The following is a 6,000-nucleotide window of genomic DNA, read 5'->3' as shown; positions in this document are numbered from 1 at the left end:
TGTGAGTTGCTATGCATGTTCGTCTTGTCTGAAGTAAGGGAGATCTACCACCTTATGGTTAAGCATGCATATTGTTAGAGAAGAACATTGGGCCGCTAACTAAAGCCATGATCCATGGTGGAAGTTTCAGTTTTGGACATATATCCTCAATCTCATATGAGAAAATTATTAATTGTTGCCACATGCTTATGCATAAAAGAGGAGTCCAGTATCTGTTGTCTATGTTGTCCCGGTATGGATGTCTAAGTTGAGAATAATCAATAGCGAGAAATCCAATGCGAGCTTTCTCCTTAGACCTTTGTACAGGTGATGTCTACTTCCCCCTCCTTTTCCTGTAGACAGTGTTGGGCCTCCAAGAGCAGAGGTTTGTAGAACAGCAGCAAGTTTTCCCTTAAGTGGATCACCCAAGGTTTATCGAACTCAGGGAGGAAGAGGTCAAAGATATCCCTCTCATGCAACCCTGCAACCACAAAGCAAGAAGTCTCTTGTGTCCCCAACACACCTAATAGGTGCACTAGTTCGGCGAAGAGATAGTGAAATACAGGTGGTATGAATATATATGAGCAGAAGCAACGGTGCCAGAAAATAGCTTGCTGGCGTGTAGTTGATGGTGGTAGTATTGCAGCAGTAGTAACACAAAGAAACAAAGAAACAAGCAGTAGTAACGCAGTATTTAGGAACAAGGCCTAGGGATTACACTTTCACTAGTGGACACTCTCAACATTGATCACATAACAGAATAGATAAATGCATACTCTACACTCTTGTTGGATGATGAACACATTGCGTAGGATTACACGAACCCTCAATGCCGGAGTTAACAAGCTCCACAATTCAATGTTCATATTTAAGTAACCTTAGAGTGTAAGATAGATCAATTCGACTAAACCAAGTACTAACATAGCATGCACACTGTCACCTTCATGCTTATGTAGGAGGAATAGATCACATCAATACTATCATAGCAATAGTTAACTTCGCAATCTACAAGAGATCATGATCATAGCATAAACCAAGTACTAACACGGATGCACACACTGTCACCATTACACCGTGCAGGAGGAATAGAACTACTTTAATAACATCACTAGAGTAGCACATAGAATAGTAGTGATACAAAACTCATATGAATCTCAATCATGTAAAGCAGTTCATGAGATTATTGTATTGAGGTACATGGGAGAGAGATTAACCACATAGCTACAGCGGAGCCCTCAGCCTCGGGGGTGGATTACCCCCTCCTCATCATGGAGACAGCGATGGCGGTGAAGATGGCGGTGGAGACGGCGGTGGAGATGGCTCCGGGGGCAATTCCCCGTCCCGGCAGGGTGCCGAAACAGAGTTCTGTCCCCCGAATTGGAGTTTCGCGATGGCGGCGGCGCCCCTGGAGTCTTTCTGGAGTTTCGTCAATTGGTACTGCGTTTTTAGGTCGAAAGGGATTTTATAGGCGAAGAGGTGGCGCAGGGGGTGATACGTCTCCGACGTATCGATAATTTCTTATGTTCCATGCCACATTATTGATGTTATCTACATGTTTTATGCACACTTTATGTCATATTCGAGCATTTTCTGGAACTAACCTATTAACAAGATGCCGAAGTGCCAGTTCCTGTTTTCTGCTGTTTTTGGTTTCAGAAATCCTAGTAACGAAATATTCTCGGAATCGGACGAAATCAACGCCCAGGTTCCTATTTTACCCGGAAGCATCCGTAACACACGAGAACCGCTGCAGAAGGGAGGCAGGGCCACCACACCACACCCCGGCGCGGCCTAGGGGGGGGGGCGCCCCCCTAGGGTGTGGGCCCCCCTTCGACCTTCCTGCGCCGCCTCTTCGCCTATAAGAAGCCCCTGGATCAGAAAACCCTACACCAATTGACGAAACCCACGAAAACCTTCCAGAGCCGCCGCCATCGCGAAGCCAAGATCTGGGGGACAGGAGTCTCTGTTCCGGCACGCTGCCGGAGCGGGGAAGTGCCCCCGGAAGGCTTCTCCATCGACACCGCTGCCATCTCCACCGCCATCTTCATCACCGCTGCTGCTCCCATGAGGAGGGAGTAGTTCTCCATCGAGGCTCGGGGCTGTACCGGTAGCTATGTGGTTAATCTCTCTCTATGTACTTCAATACAATGATCTCATGAGCTGCTTTACATGATTGAGATTCATCTGAGTTTTGTATCACTACTATCTATGTGCTACTCTAGTGATGTGTTATTAAAGTAGTTCTATTCCTCCTGCACGTGTGTAAAGGTGACAGTGTGTGCACCGTGTTAGTACTTGGTTTGTGCTATGATCATGATCTCTTGTAGATTATGGAGTTAACTATTGCTATGATATTATTGATGTGATCTATTCCTCCTACATATGCATGAAGGTGACAGTGTGCATGCTATGCTAGTACTCGGTTTAGTCTGTTGATCTATCTTACACTAAAGGTTACTAAAACATGAGCATTATTGTGGAGCTTGTTAACTCCGGCATTGAGGGTTCGTGTAATCCTACGCAATGTGTTCATCATCCAACAAAAGTGTAGAGTATGCATTTATCTGTTCTGTTATGTGATCAATGTTGAGAGTGTCCACTAGTGAAAGTGTAATCCCTAGGCCTTGCTCCTAAATACTGCTATCGCTGCTTGTTTACTGTTTTACTGTGTTACTACTGCTGCAATACTACCACCATCAACTACACGCTAGCAAGCTATTGTCTGGCACCGTTGCTACTGCTCATATATATTCATACCACCTGTATTTCACTATCTCTTCGCCGAACTAGTGCACCTATTTGGTGTGTTGGGGACACAAGAGACTTCTTGCTTTGTGGTTGCAGGGTTGCATGAGAGGGATATCTTTGACCTCTTCCTCCCTGAGTTCGATAAACCTTGGGTGATCCACTTAAGGGAAAACTTGCTGCTGTTCTACAAACCTCTGCTCTTGGAGGCCCAACACTGTCTACGGGAAAGGAGGGGGAACGTAGACATCAAGCACTTTTCTGGCACCGTTGCCGGGGAGGAAAGGTAAAAGGCACTCATACTCCGATTCCAGGTAAAGTACTTTTCTGGCGCCATTGTGTTTGTGCTCGAAGCTATTTCCTTTAGATCCTGCAATTGCATCTTTTTGTTTCTTGTTTACACTAGTTTGGCATAATGGACAACAATGAGCTTCTTGTTCTATTTCCTGATTTAAAACATGGATTGTTTGATGCGAAAATTAAAAAACCTATGAAATCTTATTTGCATGCTGGTAGTAATATTAGTATGAACGCTTTGAACACCATTGTTGATAATGATATAGAAAGTTCTAAGCTTGGGGAAGCTGGTTTGCATGATATTTTTAGTCCCCCAAGCATTGAGGAGAAAATTTTCTTTGATGATACTTTGCCTCCTATTTATGATGATAATGATAGTGGTCTTTTGGTGCCACCTACTATGGAGAGTGAATTTGATTATGATTACAATATGCCTCCTATATTTGATGATGAGAATAATAATGATAGCTACTTTGTTGAATTTGCTCCCACTACAACTAATAAAATTGATTATGCCTATGTGGAGAGTAATAACTTTATGCATGAGACTCATGATAAGAATGTTTCATTTGATAGTTATATTGTTGAGTTTGCTCATGATTCTACTGAAAGTTATTATGAGAGAGGAAAATATGGTTGTAGAAATTTTCATGTTACTAAAACACCTCTCTATGTGCTGAAATTTTTGAAGCTACGCTTGTTTTATCTTCCTATGCTTGTTACTTTGCTCTTCATGAACTTGTTTATTTACAAGATTCCTTTGCATAGGAAGCATGTTAGACTTAAATGTGTTTTGTATTTGCCTCTGGATGCTCTCTTTTGCTTCAAATACTATTTCTTGCGAGTGCATCATTAAAACTGCTGAGCCCATCTTAATGGCTATAAAGAAAAGAACTTCTTGGGAGATAACCCATGTGTTATTTTGCTACAGTACTTTGTTTTATATTTGTGTCTTGGAAGTTGTTTACTACTGTAGCAACCTCTCCTTATCTTAGTTTTGTGTTTTGTTGTGCCAAGTAAAGCCGTTGATAGAAAAGTAAGTACTAGATTTGGATTACTGCGCAGTTCTAGATTTCTTTGCTGTCACGAATCTGGGTCCACCTCCCTGTAGGTAGCTCAGAAAATTAAGCCAATTTACGTGCATGATCCTCAGAAATGTACGCAACTTTCATTCAATTTGAGCATTTTCATTTGAGCAAGTCTGGTGCCATTTTAAAATTCGTCAATACGAACTGTTCTGTTTTGACAGATTCTGCCTTTTATTTCGCATTGCCTCTTTTGCTATGTTGGATGAATTTCTTTGATCCACTAATGTCCAGTAGCATTATGCAATATCCAGAAGTGTTAAGAATGATTGTGTCACCTCTGAATATGTTAATTTTTATTGTGCACTAACCCTCTAATGAGTTGTTTCGAGTTTGGTGTGGAGGAAGTTTTCAAGGGTCAAGAGAGGAGGATGATATACTATGATCAAGAAGAGTGAAAGCTCTAAGCTTGGGGATACACCCGGTGGTTCACCCCTGCATATATCAAGAAGACTCAAGCGTCTAAGCTTGGGGATGCCCAAGGCATCCCCTTCTTCATCGACAACATTATCAGGTTCCTCCCCTGAAACTATATTTTTATTCCATCACATCTTATGTGCTTTTTCTTGGAGCGTCGGTTTGTTTTTGTTTTTTGTTTTGTTTGAATAAAATGGATCCTAGCATTCACTTTATGGGAGAGATACACGCTCCGCTGTAGCATATGGACAAGTATGTCCTTGGTTTCTACTCATAGTATTCATGGCGAAGTTTCTCCTTCGTTAAATTGTTATATGGTTGGAATTGGAAAATGATACATGTAGTAATTGCTATAAATGTCTTGGGTAATGTGATACTTGGCAATTGTTGTGCTCATGTTTAAGCTCTTGCATCATATGCTTTGCACCCATTAATGAAGAAATACATATAGCATGCTATAATTTGGTTTGCATATTTGGTTTCTCTAAGGTCTAGATAATTTCTAGTATTGAGTTTGAACAACAAGGAAGACGGTGTAGAGTCTTATAATGTTTTCAATATGTCTTTTATGTGAGTTTTGCTGCACCGGTTCATCCTTGTGTTTGTTTCAAATAAGCCTTGCTAGCCTAAACCATTGTATCGAGAGGGAATACTTCTCATGCATCCAAAATACTTGAGCCAACTACTATGCCATTTGTGTCCACCATACCTACCTACTACATGGTATTTTTCAGCCATTCCAAAGTAAATTGCTTGAGTGCTACCTTTAAAATTCCATCATTCGCCTTACAATATATAGCTCATGGGACAAATAGCTTAAAAACTATTGTGGTATTGAATATGTAAGTATGCACTTTATCTCTTATTAAGTTGCTTGTTGTGCGATAACCATGTTTACTGGGGACGCCATCAACTTTTCATTGTTGAATTTCATGTGAGTTGCTATGCATGTTCGTCTTGTCTGAAGTAAGGGCGATCTACACTGAGTTGAATGGTTTGAGCATGCATATTGTGAGAGAAGAACATTGGGCCGCTAACTAAAGCCATGCTCCATGGTGGAAGTTTCAGTTTTGGACAAACATCCTCAAATCTCTAATGAGAAAAGAATTAATTGTTGTTGAATGCTTAAAGCATTAAAAGAGGAGTCCATTATCTGTTGTCTATGTTGTCCCGGTATGGATGTCTAAGTTGAGAATAATCAAAAGCGAGAAATCCAAATGCGAGCTTTCTCCTTAGACCTTTGTACATGCGGCATAGAGGTACCCCTTTGTGATACTTGGTTAAAGCATATGTATTGCGGTGATAATCCAGGTAGTCCAAGCTAATTAGGACAAGGTGCGGGCACTATTAGTACACTATGCATGAGGCTTGCAACTTATAAGATATAATTTACATGATGCATATGCTTTATTACTACCGTTGACAAAATTGTTTCATGTTTTCAAAATCAAAGCTCTAGCACAAATATAGCAATCGA

The sequence above is a fragment of the Lolium perenne genome, chromosome 3, assembly GCF_019359855.2.
Source record: "Lolium perenne isolate Kyuss_39 chromosome 3, Kyuss_2.0, whole genome shotgun sequence".
In the NCBI taxonomy this organism is placed as follows: domain Eukaryota; kingdom Viridiplantae; phylum Streptophyta; class Magnoliopsida; order Poales; family Poaceae; genus Lolium; species Lolium perenne.
This window is presented reverse-complemented; position numbering follows the sequence as displayed.